We start from the raw sequence: 21,245 nt of genomic DNA on the forward strand, positions 1-21,245 counted from the left end.
GCCGCCAAAAGTGGGGGCTGTGTCCAGGGGGCCGGCATCTCCACTAGCTGGAGTGCCCTGGGGCATTGTAACAGGAAGCCTGAGCCTGTGAAGCTCACTGCTAGGTGTTACAGTTCCTGCAGGGGGGAGGTGTGAAGCACCTCCATCCAGAGCAGGCTTTGTTTCTGGCCTCAGAGGGCACAAAGGCCCTCACCCCAGGTGGTCAGAAACTCGTCTCTCAGCAGCAGGCTGGCACAGACCAGTCAGTCCTGCACTGAAGGATTGGGTAAAATATAGGGAGCATCTCTAAGATGCCCTTTGTGTGCATTTGTTAATAAATCCAACACTGGCATCAGTGTGGGTTTATTATTCTGAGAAATTTGGTACCAAACTTCCCAGTATTCAGTGTAGCCATTATGGAGCTGTGGAGTTCGTTTTGACAAACTCCTAGACCATATACTTAATATGGCCACACTGTACTTACAATGTCTAAGATTAGACTTAGACACTGTAGGGGTGTATTGCTCATGCAGCTATGCTCTCACCTGTGGTATAGTGCACCCTGCCTTAGGGCTGTAAGGCCTGCTAGAGGGGTGACTTACCTATTCCACAGGCAGTATTTTGTGGGAATGGCATCCTGAGGGGGATGCCATGTTGACTTTGCCCTTTTCTCCCCACCAACACACACAATCTACAATGGCAGTGTGCATGTGTTAGCGGAGGGGTCCCTAAGGGTGGCACACCATATGCTGCAGCCCTTAGAGACCTTCCGTGGTCACAGGGCCCTTGGTACCTTTTACAAGGGACTTATCTGTGTGCCAGAGGAGTGCCAATTGTGGAACAAATTGTACATTTTAGGTGAAAGAAAACTTGTGCTGGGGCCTGGTTAGCAGTGTCCCAGCACACTTCTCAGTCAAGTCAGCATCAGTATCAGGCAAAAAGTGGGGGGTAATTGCAACAGAGAGCCATTTTCCTACAGCAACCCACTGGAAATAGCCTCAAAATGAGAGTGTGATGTTTGTGAGAAATTGGGTTGTTGGTTAACTGGGGTGAGCCCTGGTCAAGCAGCAACCTCGGTCCTGTTAAGATGAGGGACAAGTCAAACCCAAATTAATGTGTGATCAACCATCATGTAGTTTGGCTCGAATCAGTCCAGCTTGCCCTAGAGTCAAAGTGTAAAATACTTGTGCAACACTTCAAGCAATGATAAATTGTAAATACCACACAAAAGCGAACCCACACCAATTTAGAAAAATAGCACTTTATTTATTTAATAAAACAGGACAAAAATGACAAAGAATCCAGTCAGTTGAAATGGAGATATGCAGTTTTAAAGATTCTAGTCAAATTGCGTCAAAAAGCACAAAGCGCATCTGGTCGCACCAGGCGAGGACAAAATCACAAGTTCAGGACGACTGCAATGGAGAGCAAGCCGGCTAGAGGACCCAGTTACGTCAGCTGAGCACAGTATTTTAAATCCTGGTTTGTGGAACATTGCAAAGATCCGTGTCGAAGATGCGTTTTGCAGCTGAAGCGCTGCGTTGATTCTGAGATGCAAGGGTCTGTGTCATCATCGAGGATCCCATTGACGGGGCTTGCGATGCATCTGGTGTTGAGGATGCGGAGCGCAGTCGGGGTGATGTGCCAGTTCTGAGGAGCTGCAAGGCTGCAATGTGGAGTCCAGCATCATTGTTGAAGCTACCATCAACGAGAGATGCAAGGGCGTGCATGAAGAATGCGTTGTGCAGCAGCGGTTCCGAAGGTGAGGTGGGCTGTGCAGCGATGCGCGTCTTTGCAGCATGTCCAGCCCATGCAGCAGCAGAGATGCGTCCGTTCCGCTGGATCCACAGACGTTGGAAAAGCACCTTATGCCAATTTCCAAAGTCCAGGAGTGGGGTGGCACTGCTTAGCAGAACAGACTCCCAGATGGCAGAGTCCAGCTGCAGATGCAAGGTTGTTGGAAGACTGTTATTTTCCCTGAGGCTTCAGATTAGAAGGTCAGCAAACTAGCCCTTGGAGTCTCTCTTGGTTCAAGAGAAACCGGTCTAGTCCTTCTCACCTAGGCAAGAGGGCAGCAAGGTAGCAGTTCCTCCAGTTCCTCCAGAGCAGCAGTCCAGCAGAGTGGCAGTCCTTGTAGCAGTACAACAGGCGTGGGAGAGTATCCACAGCTCTAGAAGTTTACTGAAGAGTTGATTCTGAGGTCCAGTATTTATACTCAGATGGCTCTCTGAAGTGGCAGAATCTTCTAGAAACATGCCTTTGAAGTGCACGTGCCCTAGCTTTCTGGCCATGGCTCCAGACTAACCTTGGGGTATGCAGCCCTTTGTTTGGAGACACAACACAGCCTATTCAAATGTAAGTTGGGTGAGCCCAGCTCCTCCCTCCCATCCTGCCAGTGATGACCCATTCAGTCACACCTAAGCTCTCCATTGTGTGTGGCTGTCTAGGAGGAATGCACAAAGCCCAACTATCACCCACACCCAGGCATGTGACCCAGAGACAGACTGCAGGTACCAACTGTCTATAAGCAAGAAAATGCCAACTTTCTAAAAGTGACATTTTCGAAATTGTAATTTAAAATCTGACTTGGCCATCAATTAGGATTTTAAATTCCGATTACAGAGATACCCTAACACAAACTGCTTATCTCTTCCCATTTGGAAATTACACTTATGAAATATAATAAAAGGGTAAGTCCAAAGTTATCCTATAGGAGAGGTAGGCCTTGCAGTAGTGAAAACAGGTGTAAGAGTTTTCTCTACGAGGACATGTAAAACATAAAAGTACATGTCCTACTTTTTAAATAAACTTCACCCTGCCCTCTGCGCTGTCCAGGGTCTAACCTAGGGGTGGCGTGCATGTATTAAAAAGGAAGGTTTGGACCTAGCAAAAGATTTGTTTTTCCTGGCCGAAAAGGCAGTTTAAAACTGCACACAGGCTGCAATGGCAGACCTGAGACATGTTTAAAGTGCTTCTTACATGGGTGGTACAATTGGTGGTTCAGGCCCACTAGTAGTATTTCATTTACAGGCCCTGGGCACAGGTAGTGCCACCTTACTACGGACTTTACAAGTAAATTAAATTTGCCAGTTGGTTGTAAGCCAATCTAACATGTTTTAAGGAGCCAACAAATTTACTTTAGCAGTGGTAAGTGGTCAGGGCCAACAAAAATGAATTCAGTAAAGAAGACATGGAGCAACAGCTTTATTGTAATTATGATGTTTTATAGAAGTTATTTTTTATATCTATTGTTTTGTTAGTTTTGAATTGTCATAGACACAATTTCATTTGTAATATGTTATGTTGCTTATGGTATTGATCAGTTTTTTGGGAATGAGCAATGTGTTTGTAGGAAGCTGGTGTGTGATAAGCACTTATGGTGTTATCACCTCACACCAGGTTCCTGCAGTGTTGCCTCTTGGTATTGTATTTAGTAGACTATTCATGCTTTGAAAGGAAGAGTATAGAATATGAATGTTATGTTGGGGTTCCAGAAAAGGTAGTTACTGCCCGACTGAAGATGCTGGCGGACCTTGTTCTTTATACCCGGACTGTGTTAATAATTTTTTTTCAACGTTAAAGGAATTGTGCGGTTGTAAATCAAAACATAAATGCTATATCTTATATACATTGCCTCTTTGACTCATACATTAGTGCTAGCAAAAGTATCAAATATCATATCCGTAATCCCTTTTAGAAAACGGATTGTGAAAAAACAATGTAAAAAGGCAAAATCACTCCGCTGATCATCCAATATCAGCAGTGCGCTGTGGGAGTGCAAATACTTTCACGATCTCAAAGGTTAGCTTCTTTTCACTTAGAAGATGTTGAGTTACTAACAGTGGTGGTGCACTGCCCAGTTAAGTAAATCCTCCAGTTGTACCTGCCCTTACAGTATCTGAATCAGCAGTCACGTCTTCCATTTCCTGCTGCCTCTGGCAACCTAATTAGTGTGAGCCTGAACCTTTGATATACAAAAAAGTAGGTTTAGAGTCTTTCTCATTCAAATTCCACAAATTAAAGCTCAAAAATGGGATTCAGGGATAGTTACATTTAAAAAAAGAATGTAACATTTTGCCATTAAAAAAAGAACTGCATTGCTTCAAAGCTATCCGTCAGATAGTCTGACTCGCTGCCAGAATAGACATGCCTCTGCCCACTTGGCAGATGCTGTGTTTGCATTGTACGAGATATTAATTTTCCCAAGACTCAGGCTTGAGAAAGCTGGAGCTTGGCTCCTACTGGTGTTGCATATTTATCGGCATCATGCAGTAGCTCCAGAACCCTGACACCAAGGAGAATTGCCTAAAACATGACACACCTTCCAGCCATACATCAGCACACTGATGCATTAGGGTCAAACCTATGTTATTTAAGCAACCTGTGTAATTCCAAATAAGTTGTCAATAATAACTTGGTTTTTTTTGTAGTCTTTTATTCTGTGTCAGAAAGTCTTTCAGAAGGCCACGGGGCATGTAGGGGTACTGGGCCCTTTGATGGAGGGTGAGGCCTTTTACTCCTGATGTCCCTGGAGCCCGACTTACAATGGCTTGTGATTAACTGGGCCAAGTACCTCTTCGACACAAGGCTATCAGGGTTGCATGGATAGAAGATAGTAAACACAGACTTACAACTCAACATGCGCGCATCTGCAATAATAAATAATTGTCCAGCCAAATACTCACTTTCACGAGAATAGAGAAGTATTTTATTTCTACTGCTATCCACACAAAGGAAAAATACAACATTTTCAAACAATTATATAGCCCTCCCCTGAGATTGGAGCTCTAGTGTTTCTTTGACAGTTCTTGCCCCACTCACTCCTCATATTAGCGATCGTGGTTATTCCCCATTCTCAATTGGAAACATCCGGGTATGCCGTACTAGTAGTCTGAGTCTAAAGAGTACACTATGGGGGTCATTACGACCCTGGCGGAACAAGTCCGCCAGGGCCGTGGGACGCGGTGGCACCGCCGACAGGCCGGCGGTGCCCCGCGGGGCATTCTGACCGCGGCGGCTTAGCCGCGGTCAGTAAAGGGAAACCGGCGGTCTCCCGCCGGTTTCCCGCTGCCCCAAAGGAATCCTCCAAGCCGGCGCAGCATGCTGCGCCGGCATGGGGATTCCGACTCCCCCTCCCGCCATCCAGTTCCTGGCGGTTCTCCCGCCGGGAACCGGATGGCGGGAGGGGGAGTCGCGGGGCCCCTGGGGGCCCCTGCCGTGCCCATGCCTATGGCATGGGCACTGCAGGGGCCCCCGTAAGAGGGCCCCTAAAAGTATTTGCAGACACTGAAATACGCGACGGGTGCAACTGCACCCGTCGCACCTTCCCACTCCGCCGGCTCTATTACGAGCCGGCGTCATCGTGGGAAGGGAGTTTTCCCCTGGGCTGGCGGGCGGTCTTGTGAAGACCGCCCGCCAGCCCAGGGGAAAACTCGGAATACCCTCCGCGGTCTTACGACCGCGGAGCGGTATTTCGGAGGGGGGAAGCCTGGCGGGCGGCCTCCGCCGCCCGCCAGGCTCGGAATGAGGGCCTATGACTCTAACTTTGTCAATAGTGTACCAACACTATCATGCTAAAGAGATCCTCACCCCACCTCCATGGGCCAGCAGGCCAGTAACCAGTCTTACATGCACCAGCAAATATGAAGCACTCAGAATTGCTGCGTGCACCCCATCCGCGGCTGCAGCCAAGTTCAGGTAAGCCGGTCACACGTGGCCGAGGCATCTGTACTCAGTGCGTGCAGAGTCTCTCACTCATTGTGCTCCTGAAGTGACCAGATGCTTTCTACAGCTTCTGCTGATAGGTAAGTGTTTGTTCGGCTCTGGATGGGGATTGGCTACAAGGATCCTGCCTTGGCTCCTTCGTCTGAGTGATGGTGCAATGGCTCTCCAATGGCATACTCACTTCTCTGATAGGGGGAGAACAAGTTGCAGTGATAAGTGCTCCTGGTGGCCCACTCCGACATTTGGGGCACTGCAACACCCTGTCCATGGGCTCTGGCCCAATCAGCACAGCAAAATTCTCCATGGCGACCCTTTCTCGCACACAAGGTCGCCTCCTCGCTACTATGCACAGGCTGACTCAGACAGCACAATACAACACACAGCTAAATTTGTGGAGGCCCTCCCCTGCATATGGGGATCACTGACACTGTCCTACACATGGGCAATGACCTGATTGGCGCAGCATCTGTTTCCTCACACCTTGCAAGAGAGCCTACTAAACAGGCCTCCCTAATGGACCTCGCTTCTTCCAACACTCTCCTCTTCCTCACAGGACATTAGCCTTGGCAAGCAAGCTGGCACGTATACTCCAGGGCAAGTGGTTTTGGATTCCCTGGGTGTTGTCCCTTCACCCAACTTTGAGACTAGCAGGCCTTGGCACCCAGACCTGGTCACAAATAGAAGCCTTGCTGAACTTTCCCTCCTCACACAGCTTGTCTGTCTGCTTGGCAGATGACAGTTTTTGGGTTCTCAAACTCTCCTTCTTATAGTCCATTTCTAGACACTAAATGTGATCTAGGGTCTGCTTCTTGAGGTTATGTGTAGTGTGGGGGTCTGCTTCTTCAGCAGGAGTGTCTCCAAAGCTGATGGGCCCACAGCACAAGTCATGAGAGTGACTAAAGTTCGACACCTTCACATTTGGATGTCAGCCACAATTATATATGCATTGAAAGGTTAGCCCATGATCCCCAGCCCTACTCTTTATGATTCTTTTATCAGCTTCCTTTCTTTACGGAGATTTGCCCAGCCGTTTCTTGTGACCTTCCCCTGCTCAGTGTGTGTCCCATCCATTTACTAGGAATGCAGCAGTACACAAATCTGTCTGAGAAGCTTTCTCTACTTCCTCTCAGTGTTTCTTCATGCAGGCCTGGGTCTCCCAAAATGGAACCCAGGACCTCCATGAATGGTACCATTCACATACATTCATACACCCAGTCATATGTACAGAACATATGCACTGCACACTTCTGTATCCTCCATGTATTGTAAAACCCATAGGCACACATACTTCTCCAGTACTGGATCTTTCATAGATTCACAGGCTTGAATCATTCCCCGTCGTTGAAGTGGAGGTTCCATGGTACAACTAGAAAAGCAGTGTAATGTTAAACATTGCTTGGAAAGGCCACAAAGCCTTCATATTAGTAACATATCTCTATCATTTAAAAGAGACCAAATGTTAACCAATTAGATTGCAGCACCCTCTGGAACACTTCCCTCAGTGGCTTCTGTCTCTCAGATTTTCTACCGCTCGTCATGTGAGGGAGTTTCCCCTGAGCTCTGCTCATTTCAACCTATTATTGAATCTTCAGTGAAATTTTATTTATTTATTTATATACTATTACAAGTTACTATTGTTTTCAAATCTGACTTTTCAATGTCAGAACTGGCTAAAAAAAGTCCATGTGGGCCCTCCCAAGAAGTCTTCAAAAAAGACCCACCACGGGGATTGCAAGAAGCGCAGTCCCTCTGAAAGGCACTCTCTCAAGCAAAAGGGACATGATCTTTCCTCAGTTAAACCAGGCATATCAAAATCTGAACCTTCTACGCCTTCTCCTCAGATTTCTCACAAGTTTAAGAAACCATTTTCAGCACCACCGATGGAAAAATCATAGACGAGCGCACCATTAACAGAGAAATAGTCTATTACCCCGTTGATGCAGGTGATTACTACGTCGACCATGACAGTGGTAGCAACAGTGATCGTGGTCAGTTCACAGACAATGACAACTACTACATCGTATGGCGACCATCCCACCGATGTTTAAATTGGTCTCTACCTTGTCAATGATGACAACACCGCTGACGGTTAACCAGTTTGGTCAGGCTGCTGTCAACGGAGAAACGAGAGACAAAACAGGCGAAAAAACAAAAGAAATGGGGACAAAATAATATTGTTGATGCATGAACATACCTTTGCTAGCAAAATGTCACCCTTAACATCCTTTTGGAGTGGCACATAGTCCATCAGAGCTCCATGTAAAACATCAACACGATGATGATGAGGAGGAAGAGGAGTATTATGGCCAGGAGTATTACCCTCCTCAGCAAGAGGTCATACATTATTCAGAACAGTTCAAGACATATCACTAACACCAGTACCAGGATGATGTGATGTATGTCCCAAAAGCATTGGTAGCAGACCTGCAAATAATGCTTGCAGATTACCACAAGTGATCCCGCCTACAACTGCCTCACCTAGGCAAGTTACCGCACCTCTTACAACTCCACCAGTGCAACCTCCCACTCTGCACACACCATGAAATATCCCAACAGTCACCTCCACAAGGCATACACCAAAATCGAGAACCAGGGCATGGGATGATAGCACATCCTCAGACAAAGACAGAGAAGGAGGGGAATTTAGAGATGTTCACGCTGAGTGGGATGATTCTCATTCCAACTCCGTCATCTCCAATACCACCACCCTCGGATTCCCCTTCTGAGGACATAGGAGGTTTCCATAGTCTCCTAGAGGTTGTGGCGAAGAGGTTTGACCTTCCAGTTACACCAAAACAATTTGACTTGTTTCTTATACGATTTTAAAGAAACTTTCTGTAAAGGTGTTGGATCCATCCCTGTTGTGGACTACATATGGGAGAAAGGTATCAAGACGATAAAAAACCCATCCACAGTGGCTGCAGTCTTGCCACGCCTTGACAAGAAATATAAGGCCTTGGAAAACTCTCCATCTTGCCTGCTTGGACACCCAAAACCTGATTCCTTGGTCACCCAAGCGGCCCAGCACCGTTCAAAAAAAACCTTTGTGCCAATATCAGTACCACCTGACAAATGTGGTCTGACATAGCACCATATTTGGATTGTCTACCAGACGATGCCAAATCCAGAGCCAAGGAGATCCTGCAAGAAGTCCTCAGACTCAGAAATCGACTGCGCTATGGACATTGTGTCTACAGGTTTTAGACAGCTAGCAGGAACAACAGAGTTACGGAGGCAGGTTTGGTGGAAAGCCATTTAGACCAGAGGTGCAAAGGAAGATTTTTGACCAGCTATTTGATGGTGAAGCTCTCTTTAGCAAGCACATTGATGAGGCCCTTCAACCCATATAAACAGATACAGATCCCGCAAGATCTTTGGGTACTCCGCAATACAGGAAAATGTATTTTCGTGGTGTATATTGAAGAGAGCAATTTTCATACAGAGGAGGTTACCAACCAAACATGTATCCAACATAGCAATCTGAATCACAACAGTTTTGCCCGCAGTACCAACAGCAACAACGTCCTCAAGCAGCGTACACAAGACAAACCCAAACACGATACCTGAGCCCACAAGGTAAGGACCCAGGAAGACGACAGTGATGCACTACAGGCACTGGCTACAATTTAATTTCCTTTAGCATGTCTCAGGACAAAATATCCAATCACCTTCTCGCATGGAAGAAAATAACAATAGACCAGTGGGTATTGGATTTGATTACATTCAGTCACACAGTGGAATTCATCCAAAAGCTGCCTCCGACTCTACCACAGAAGTCCCCCCAAAACATTTGAATCTTCAGGCTAGAAGTTCAGACCATGCTCAGCAGAGGGGTCATAGAACCAGTCCTTGGAAACCAGAATGGAAAACATTTCTACTCCCCTGTTCCTCTGTTCCTCTCACCCATGTCTCTGGAGCTTCCTAATGGGCAGAATAAAAAGGTGTTGGCCCTATTGGACAGCGGGGCATGTGGGTTGTACCTGGTTGAAAAATGGGCACAAGAAAGGCAAATACCTTGAGTCCCCAAGAAATCCCCTGAAAAGGTCCATACAGCAGTAGGAACACCATTGGTCTCTGGACCGGTTAAAGAAATGACTACTCCTTTAAGTTTGATGTTTGGAAAACATGAAGAGATCTTATCATTTCACCTTACTACATCTCCCAATCACTTTATGACCTTAGAACTTCCTTGGCAGATCCATACATCAGTTGGGCGACTCGAACCATATCTTTATCTTCCCAATTTTGTCATACATTTTTATTACATCACAGAAGACTACTGTCTTCTAAAGAAACTTCCAAGACCAAGGAATCTGAATGTGGTACCATTAGTGTCATACAGGGAGTTCCAGTTCATTAACAAAAGTATGCAGATATATTTCAGAAACCTAAGGCAGTTTCCTTACCTCCTCACAGTGAATTTGACTGCTTTGTTCTTCTTAAACCTGATGCCACAGTTCCGTTTGGAAGAATTTATTCACTTTCTGAAATCAAAAGGAGACCCATAGGCAGTATCTTGAGGAGAATCTTCAAAACCGAATCATCATTCGCTCCTCCTTTCTTGCTGGGGCTTCTCTCTTTTTCATATCGAGGAAAACCAAGATCTATGGCCATGTATTGATTTCAGAGGATTGAACAGAGCAACCATAAACCTTATCTCTTATCAAGGATATTTTAGAGTCAGTCAAGTATTCACCAGGTTAGACCTTCAGGATGCCTACCATCTCCGTCGTCTCAAAGAAGAAGAGGAGTGAAAGACTGCTTTCAGAACCCCCCTTGGGCATTTAGGATATTGCGTTATGCCTTTTGAGTTGAGCAATGCCCCATCCATTTTCCAGTGCTTCATGGATCATGTATTCATAAACCTGTTAATCAAGAGTGTTGTCATACATTTAGTTGACATTCTAGTTTATTCATCTGATCCCTCCTCTGACCACAATCATGTTTGTCAAGTCCTTGATAGGCTATGCCAAAATAGACTATTCTGCAAGCCTAAAAAATGTGAATTTGATCAGCCTCAGCCTGAAGTGGAATGTTTGGGATGCCGTCTAAATGGACCCCCGGAAGGTGTGTGCCATTCTTGAATTGCCTACTCCTTCTAATAGATAGTCTTAATATTTCCTTGGTTTGGTGAATTTCTGTTGCCAGTTTTTTTTAGAATGTTGCCTCTCAAACTAGCCTGATCTCTCAAACTCTCAAGAAAGAAAACCTAAAACATGGATTTAAGTGGAGAGGACAAGCTAAAGCATCCTTCCAAAACTTGAAAAAAGCCTTTACCCAGGCTCAAATTCTAAGTCATGCTGATACGTCCAGAAAGTTTATAGTTGAGGGGGACGCCTCTGATAGAGCAGTTGGTGCAGTCTTTCTTCAACCAGAAGAGGATGCTGGAAAAGAGCACCCACCTTTTTACTGTAACACGTCTTACCTGATTCAGTGAAGAACTACTCGGTTCCAGAACGGGAACTCTTGGCCATGAAATTAGCCTGCTGCGAGTGGAAACATTTCCTAATGGGAACTATAGAACGTTTTGAAATCAGGACTGATGATTGGAATATACAGTGCCTTCGCAACATGTAATGTCGGAACAGTTGCCAAGCAAGATGGGCCTATTTTTTAATTAATACAACTTTATTGTAAGGTAAATGCCAGAATCCCAGAATGTCATTGCGTCAGCTCTTTCCCGACAATATCATGAAAGTCCAACTACTTTATCGCAGAATATCCTGGACCCACAGCGCATAATCAGAACAACTCAGTATTTTTTAGATAGAGTACAGCAGGATGCACATCTCTAACAGGGGCAGAGTGAAATTCCTTTTCAAACCAGGTCCAGAAACAGGACAAACAAGGCCCTATTTCTTCCAGCAAAAGAATTGCAGCTCAAGGCCCTTCAGATGTTCCTTGATTTCCTCAGAGCTCGTCAGCGAGGTGTCACATCCACAATAGAATAAATCCTTTGACCTTTCTGGTGCCCATCTGTATGTGAAGCTACTGAAGTATATGTCACTTCTTGTCCAATCCGTGCTGAAGCTAAGTTGTCTTATGCCCGGCCTTTAGGACTTTTGCATCCCCTACTGGGTCCTCCTGTACCTTGGCATACAGTGTTCACTGGTTTCATTTCAGCCTAACTCTCTTCTGCAGATAATTGTCATAATAGTAACTGTGGACTCTTTTTCTAAGGTGACACATATCACTCCTCTAAGAAAGTTACCTTCCATAAACAATTGGGGGAGATTTTTATGCATGAAATATTCTGTCTCCACTGTCTTCTTCAAACCATTATCTCAGACCGAGGTCCTCAGTACATAGCCTTCTTCTGGAAGCATTTCTGTAAATCCTTACACATCGAGGTCTTCTGAATTCCATCCGCAAACCAATGGTCAGACTGAATGCCTAAGCAAAAGTCTAGAACAATACCTTTGTTGTTTTTGTAACTCAACCCAAAGTGACTGGAGTATTTACCTGTCTATGGCTGTTTTTTTTAAAATAACAATGCAGTTCACAGCCCCCTTAAAAACAACACCCGTCTTTTGTTTATATGGATAACATCCAAGAATCTTTCCATCAGGATTCGTGCTTTCTATACTTTCTTCCCAGAATTCTTGAGAAAGGATTTTTACTTAACTAATCCATCATGGAGGCTCTATCATGTATTCCTGCTAGCATTTCCCAATCCATCATGGCCGCCTTACTTCTTTCTCTATGTCACTTCCTGTTTTGGGGTGTAGAAGGAGCAGAACTGTATTTCTTGTTTGTGTTGAAACACTCCTGTGCTGGTATATCAGCGCTCCTGCTCGTGTCTGTTTGCGCCTGCTGGTGATTCTTGCTCTTGTTGCTTCCCTTGTGAGCATTTCTATTCCTGCTGCTTCTGGCATTTCAGCCAGCCTTATCTCCGCCTTCTGAGCCTTGCTGCAGCTCTGGTCTTCTGCCGTCAGTACCAGTCCTTATCAACCTTCCGTGAGCCTCCAATGGCCTTCACAGGTTTTGTCCCTTTGCGCTTTTTCCTCTTATTGTCTCCTTCTGGAGGACACTTTCTACTTAGACGTTCATTGTCTGCAGCATTGTGCCTACCAGAAGGGTCACCCCCTACATTTGGCAGACAAGGACAGTCAGAAACTGATCTTGCAGATTTTCCCATCGCTCCATGGCTGAATATAGAAGTCCATCCGCTGAGGAACCGGACACTTAAATAATATTCGGAATGGATATTTCTTTGTTTTAAGTCTCCTCCTTTTGTACCTCCAGTCAAAACATTAGCCTATTAACAGGACCTATCGCAGAAAAATGCAGTGGAGGATGTTCCTTTTTATCAAAAAGGATTGGGGATTTATTCCCAGTACTTTCTGGTTTGTTAAGAAGGACCAAAAGAAAAATTCAGGCCCATCCTGGACCTCAGAGTACTGAACAATTACATTGGAAAATAAAAATTTAGAATGGTTGCATTAAACCACATCTACCCTCAACTACATCAAGGAGACTGGATCAGTGCAATAGATCTTCACGATAGCTACTTCCACATTTCAATACTGCTAAAGCATTGCAAGTTCCTAAGATTTATAATGAGCTCTAAACACTTTCAGTACAAAATCCTAACTCTCAGCTAAAGTCAGCTCCTTAAACAGTTGTGAATATATGGCTGTTGTCGCAGTACATCTAATTCAGTGGTTTCCAACCTTTTGACTCCCGAGGACCCCCACTGAATCACTATTGGAAGCCGGGGACCCCGAAGCAATTTGTACAATTTAAATTTCAAGAATTAAAACAGTAATTTGCAAGAAATACTCAAATTACTAAAGATATGATTATTTTATTTTGAAAATATGCAAAAAATTGAAAACATTCACTGGGAAGGTCGACACTGCATCTCGATCACTAACTTTATAATGTTTGGTTTTATTTAGGGAAGCAGAATCCTCAGGTCAGATTCTACATTTCCTAAGCCATTTGTTTCTATTTTTAGGTACATAAGATCTGAGAAGCTTTTTCACATATAAATGTGTTGGGGAAAGGAAGTAAAACCATAAAAGCCTCTCTTCTCTCGATAACCTCTCTGTCACATGTAATTAATTTGTTTTATAGCACCTCTCATACCAGTGAAGGGTGTCGGAGCGCTTTACACTGGACTTACAAAGTGTAGGATTCACATGTCATCTATACTGGTAGGCATTTTCTAAGAGTGTTTGGTTTGGAGACATGCAAACTCAGGATTCAGAACATAACACAGTGGTTAGCGTTGTCTTTAAAAATAAAAATGTATGTCTATGCAAGCAAACATTTTTTACAAGTATTAGGATAATGAAAGACTGGGTAAAAACATACATTTCTAATTTCTGACATGCAGGTTGCATGCAGCTCTTTGACCGCAGTTCACAGCTCAATGTGCTACATTACGATTGTAATTTATGAAATGCACAGTGACAAAATAATCTCTGTCACAAAAGCAGTAACCCACTGTGTTATGCATATAAAATACTGTTCTTAGCATGATATAAATTTTTTGCAGCAGGCATGTTAACCCTCTGCACTACCTTAGATGAGTCAAAACTGCCACTAGTCAAAACTCCCATTTCTCTCCTGCAAGAACATTAATCACATGAGTTATGTTGACGCTTTTATTTTTTGCGTGAAAGCTGGTGGATGAATTTGCAGTGCTTTTTAAACTGCTGCATAAACAAAGTAATGAATAGAAAAACACGCACGTGTTTCTGAGACCCCCCAGCTGGAGAAGTGTCTTCCTGCCAGCTCAGGGCTGCGGACCCCCTGGGAATGTGTCACGGACCCCTGGGGGTCCGCGGACCACAGGTTGGGAACCACTGATCTAATTAGACAAAAGATTTTCATCTTTCCATATCTAGAAGATTGGTTAATAAATGTAACATCTTCAGAGGAGATATTGAAGCAATTTCAACTATGTGTCAACACTCCAAACTCGGTCTTAAGGTAAACAAACCTCAGGAGGTCCACCATCCACCCACTGCAGAGAATACTCTACCCTGGAGCTATAATAGATACCCAGTCTGTAAAAGTGTATCCTGTGAAGGAGAGACAATCATCAATCCAACTGAAGTGTCACAATCTATTTAAAACTCTTCATCCGACAGCACAACAAATATCCCTACTGGAATCAGTGACCTCATACATTCTTCTGGTCCCTCATGCCATACTTCACATGATGCATTTAGAATGCCTAGAGGACCAGTGGAACAAGTTCTCTGAAAGCTGGGAAAATAAATGAACTCTTTCACAGTTGGCTATTCAGTCACTTCCATGGTGGACGAGACCGAAAAATCTAATGAAAGGGATCTCCTTCCTTATCTCCCAGTATGAACTCTAGTCACAGACACGTCTCTCCTACAATGGGTAGATCAACTGGGACATTAAAGACTCAAATGGGCCATTTAAGGACTCAAACAAAAAAGAAAACCTATCTCATCAACTTGATGTAACTGATAGCAGTTTTCTGACTTTGAAATCCTTTCTTCTTTCAATTAAAAGAGTTTCTCTGCTTGTTCAGATGAACAGTTGAGCAACAATGTACTAGCTGAACAAGCAGTGAGGGACTCATTCAAGACCTCTGGAAATGGGTCACTGCAAGGAACGTAACCATCACAGCTTTCCTTCTCGCAGGTGTTCAAAACATAGAAGCAGACTCTCTCATTTGAACTTTCCAAGCAAATCACAACTGGATACTAAGAAACAAAGTTTTGGGGGAAAAAAACAACACTGCCGAGATCCTCAAATAGACTTATTTGCTGACGCAAAGAAAAGAAAAATGCCAAGATTATGCCTCCAGATTCTGCCCGCCATGACTGAGGGGGAATGGCTTTTTGATAAACTGGTCAGAGAAATTTCTTCACACATTCCTTCCAATCCCCCCACTCATACAGTTCTGATCAAGTTTTACTAGTCCAAGATCAGAATGATAGTGATACACCGGAACGGCCTTGTCAGTGGAGGCTCACGGATCTCTTTCACCTATATGAGTGTCCACACAAGCGACTGCTGTGAAGACAAATTGTCTTTTCATAAATTATGGTTCAGTCTGGACACGCTGACCTTCATGAAAGCAGTCCATTTCTAGATGCATATACTACTGTCATACCAGCTATCTAGAAAGCCCCTACCTCGTAGACCTAAAGCTCATTCCGACAGGGAAAAGCAGCTATTATAGCCCTTCTTAAAAACATTTTCATATGTAAGGCATCTACTTGTAGATCTGTTCACTAGACACTATTGCCTAGATTAAGACTCCAGAGAGGATACTCAAGTAGGGCAGGCTTCTTTGAGGAACTTTTTCTGGTGATTGCTCTAGTTGTTTTCTTATTCTTGTCCGAATATTTAAGGGATGGGCTTGCTGTTCTTATCTGTTCCTTTGACTTGATGAGGAGGATCCCCTGGTAGAGAAGGAAAAGCTACTCATCTGCAATCCTATTTCTCTACCAGTGGAATCCTTACAAAGTCACAAGCGACCCTCCTCCCTCCCGGGACAACAAGTACTACAGCTTTCTGCAATGTTTCACCTAGGATCCTCTGATATCAGTAAAAATGACCTGACCTACCTGTCACCTGTCACCTGTGGGGCATAATGGGATACAGGGTGTATTGTGAGGTTCTTAAAGGCACAATGCCAGTTTTTCTCTCCTGTGCCTTGTTTTACATCCAGTAGCCTAACAATGTCACTCAGTCCCTTTTCTTCTCCTTTTAAAAAGGTTTGTGAAAGTTTGTCTATGGTCACTTTTATATCAGTGACTTATGTTTTGTTATTGGTTTCTTTTTAAACTAAACATGAAATGACATTTGTCCATTGTTCCGTCCTTTAGGCTGTAAACGTATATGTAGTGTAGTTCTGTACAAAGTTAGATATACATATATGTATAATTTTAAAAGTGCTCCGGGATCCTTGTGCAAGGGTGGGACTATTCAGTTTGTACAGCTTTCATAAGGATTCCCCTTGAAGAGAACTAGGATTACAGGTGGGTAACTTTTCCTTGTGTAGATTCTATAGACATGGCTTGACATATACATTGCTTTCCATTGCTTGCTCTGTACGATTTTTTTGATTGCAGCACATAATAGGGGTTTGAAAATTAAGATAGTGTAGCTCAGTATGAAGGACATTCAAATTTGGACAATAGATGTATTGGGCATTCTTAGTCGTTGTTAAGGCAGAGAGGTGCTGAAATCAATTCAGCCTCTTCAATCATCCACTGAGACTTGCTTTGTTACCTTGTGTGGTGCACTGCATCTGTGTAGAGTATTCATTTTGTGGACTTTGCTCCATCCTGACGATATTTTGAAGACATATAAACCATGTTTAGAGCATACTTAACTAGATATTAACATTGAAGGCAATCCCTTTGATTTATCATTGCTGTGATGTTATTTGTGAAAATGAGAACTTATATGATCTAGTTTTACTCTATCTCTTCTAGGTCTGTAGAGACTCGGAAATAGTTGATGGATGCCTCCTACATGTCTCTAAAGACCCCAGAGAGTCCGGGTAATATAGAGTAATGTTTTAGCACCAGCAGCTGCTGAACCTCCTGCAGATTAGTCAAAGCCCACGCATACAGTGGATTACTTACTGTGCTGGTAGTGGGTGTGGAAGAGGGGCTACCTGCACACACCTTCTCTCTGCTTTGTCCGTGAGACTAGAGAACATGGCCCTCAGTGAAAGACGTTGGGCAGGGGGAGGTAGGAAAGGGTGTCAGAAATGTTATTTTGTAATATATTAGGAAAGGGTGAATGATACTGAGAGCGGTCTGGGAAGGTGACAGGACTTCAGGTATTCCTTTTTACAAATAAGTCAGAAAATGATGGGAGGAATGCAAGAGGGAACCAGTGACAGCTTACAGGGTTTTATTTTTTAATTGCTTTGGACAGGGAAGGGAAATAGGGAAAAGCGGGTACATGAGGAAGGGAATTTTCTGTTTGGTTAACCCCTAACAGTTCCTTCAAGGTGCTGCCAATCCATTGGATCAGCCTAAAAGGGTTGCCAAAATGAAACTGTGGATAGTAAAGTTTCAGTAACATGATGTTATTCACCCCAGGGTTATATGTAATGCAATGGACAGTTTGAGCTTTTCTCTTATTGTCTATGATGCCCCTTAGATTCCTCTGCTGAAAAATAGTCCAGTTGTTGATGCCTATAAATGTATAATTCTTTACTTAACTTTCAAGAGAGCGTGCCAATTTTGTACTGTACATTTTGTAAGTCCAGAATACAAAGGGGATTTGTATATTGGTGGTATGGTACTCTGTCGCAACAGAGCATACATGCCACCCATATGGTGGTGCAACCACTTTATTTAATTTGGGTGGACCTTCAGTTAGACCACGGAAGAGCGTATTCTGTCTCCGCCGTGGCCGAAACTTGAACTTATCCATAGGCCCTGGATCTGTTGGAGAAATGGCTACATGCTAGCCCACCCAATTTGGATAGGCAGTGATGTAGTCATTTGTTTTTTACTGTTTCTTACCAAAAGGTAAAGCTAGGCGATAAAGAACAGTAAAATCATTGCAATGCCTCCCCTGCCATGGGGGAAAACTCCATGGCAAGGGGAGCTTTATATATATATATATATATTTTTTTTTTAAAGAAAATATCATTTTGGGGTTTTCTTTTTGAAAAGAAAAAAACGTATACTGTTTGCTACAAGGCTGCGCCCTGCCAGTGCAACTCTGCAGCAAAGAGTAAAATCCAAAATCCGAAGACAAACTTATCGCAACCCTCTCCCAGAATCCACCCATCGACACCACCGACACTGATGCAGCTGCCCGCAACTTCAGGCAATGGGTCAACACCTGTGCCAATACTCTCGCCCCAATTAAGAATCCCCCCAACAAACGCACCGAAAGAAAGGCCTTCTGGTTTACCGCCGACCTCCACTAACCTAAGCAAAGCTGCCGAAGACTCGAAAGAAAGTGGCACCAAGATCAGCCTCTGGACAACCTCACAGCCTTCAAAAACACCATCCGCAGACACCACCGCCTAGAGAACTGCCTTCAAAGACTGAGTCAACAACAAAGCACACAGCCACAAGGAGCTCTTCAACGTCGTGAAGGAACTCTCCAACCCCAGCTCCAACTCCAATGACATCCCGCCATCCCAAGACCTCTGCGATTCCCTAGCCTCCTACTTCCACCACAAGATTGCAGACATCCATGACAGCTTCAGCACCCAGACCTACCTGGCAACCACTAACCCCACAGATTCACCTCTGACCAACCTCCTGCTCTCCTGGACCCCCGTCAATGACAACGACACCATCAAAATCATGAACACCATTCACCCCTGTCCTCACCATATCCTCAACAAACCAAGCTCAGTCATCGTACCCCAATTACGGAAGATCATCAACAGCTCCTTCGAGTCAGCCACCTTCCCGGAGAGCTGGAAACACGCCAAGAATAACGCCCTCCTCAAAAAAACCAACGCAGACCCAAAGGACCTCAAGAACTTCTGGCCTGTCTCCCTGCTCCGCTTCCCGGCAAAAGTCATCGAGAAGGCTGTCAACAGACAACTAACCCTCGAGGAGAACCACACCCTGGACCCTTTCCAATCCGGATTCCGCAGCAACCAGAGCACCGAAACCACCCTCATTGCTGCCACCGACGACATCAAAACCATACTGGACAGCAGAGAAACCGTGGCCCTCATCCTCCACGACCTCTCAGTCGTGTTCAACACCTTCTGCCACCATACCCTACAGTCACGACTCAGCAATGCTGGAATCCACGACAGAGCCCTGGACTAGGTCACCTCCTTTCTCACCGGCAGAACCCGGAGAGTCCGCCTCCCCCCCCCCTCCCCTCCCCATTCCGCTCAGAGGCCACCAAAATCATCTGCGGCGTACCCCAGGGTTCATCCCTCAGGCCTACCCTCTTCAAAGTCTACATGGCCCAGCTTGCTAACATAGCCTGATCCCACAACATCATCTCATATGCTGACGACATCCAGCTGATCCTCTCCCTCACCAAGGACACCGCTAAGACCTACCTCCACGAAGGAGTGAAGGCCATCGCCGAATGGATGAAGAGCAGCTGCCTCCAACTCAATTGCGACAAGACAGAAGTCCTTATCTTCGGCTCCACCCCTCCGCATGGGATGACTCCTAGTGGCCTGCCGCTCTCTGAACCACTCCGACTACCCACCGACCACGCACGCAACCTAGGATTTATCTTGGACCCAAAAGGTCTACAAATGGATACCCACCGAAACCAGAAGAACAGTCACCCAAGCCCTCGTAAGGAGCAAGCTGGACTACGGCAATGCCCTCTACGCAGGAACCACAGCCAAACTCCAGAAGAGGCTGCAACGCATCCAGAAACGCCTCTGCACGCCTCATCCTGGACATTCCCCGCCACTGCCACATCACAGACCACCTGAAAAAACTTGCACTGGCTCCCAGTCAACAAGAGAATCGCCTTCAAACTCCTCACCCACGCTCACAAAGCACTGCACAACACCGTACCAGAATATCTCAACAGACGACTCTCCTTCTACACCCCAACCCGGCATCTCAGCTCTACCGATCTCGCCCTCGCAAAACTACAACTGGCGTTAGATCATTCTCGCACCTCGCCGCCAAAATGTGGAACACTCTTCCCACCCACCTGTGCCGGACCTTCAGGATATTTCTCAATACCTGGCTGCACCTCCCCCAACACCCCTTGTTCTCCCCCCTCCCCTCCTCAGCGCCTTGAGGCCATCGTGGGTGAGTAGTGCACTTTACAAATTCCTGATTGATTGAGTAAAATGCATTGATAGGAACAACTGGGACCACAGTTCCTGCCAATGCCTCTATGAATGACCGCCTTATTGGTGATCATTTCTTAATTTGGTGGCCGGTCTGTCATTCATGGGACGGAGTAGTTTACACCATCCCCATGGTGAAATGGCGGGCTATCTGCCATGATATAAATTGGGCCCAAAGATTTGATGTGAAGGCAAATAAGGAGGTGCAGTATTCACAATCCAGTATTGATTTCTCCTCCACGTACTTAATTTAATTAACTTTTCACTTATATTCTGTATTTCCTTATGCCTCCCCTCCACACAGGGTAACATGTGCTTTTGAACTTGATCTTTTGTGATGCATAATTAATTATATCCTTTAAATTGGAAAAGTTTACATGAACTAAATTCATTAAATTAATATCACAAATATTAAATAATTGGAGATTTATTCTCAAGTTGTGTGCTCTGTCTAATTGGAAAGACTGGATCTAAAAGTATATAGCAATTTTGGAAGAGCCCACATCTCTCATATTTCTGTTAGAAAACTATATTTTACCATATTCACAAATGTTTGCACTGGTGCAGGTCTGAATATGCCTGAAGCATATTTCAGATGCAGCTGTGCAACTGGAGTTCACTAACCTTTGCTCAAGGGACTCTTCAAGAGGCTACAAGTATCTTCAAATTTGCTGTTGCACACTTCTTTCTGAAAAAAGGAGGCAAGTGTAAATCTGAGATGATCCAGGCATCTTTTAATTTTCTTGAAATTTATGTTTGTGATTCAGGTCTCTAAATGTACTAG

The 21,245-nt window shown here is 44.7% G+C and overlaps 1 protein-coding gene across 3 annotated transcripts in view; it reads left to right on the plus strand.

Annotated features, from left to right (window-relative positions):
* Positions 1-21,245, plus strand: part of LOC138260940 (uncharacterized) — a 771,875-nt gene that overhangs the window by 66,677 nt on the left and 683,953 nt on the right. The gene's annotated exons all lie outside the window — the stretch shown is intronic.

The sequence above is a fragment of the Pleurodeles waltl genome, chromosome 10 (assembly GCF_031143425.1).
Source record: "Pleurodeles waltl isolate 20211129_DDA chromosome 10, aPleWal1.hap1.20221129, whole genome shotgun sequence".
Classification (NCBI taxonomy): Eukaryota; Metazoa; Chordata; class Amphibia; order Caudata; family Salamandridae; genus Pleurodeles; species Pleurodeles waltl.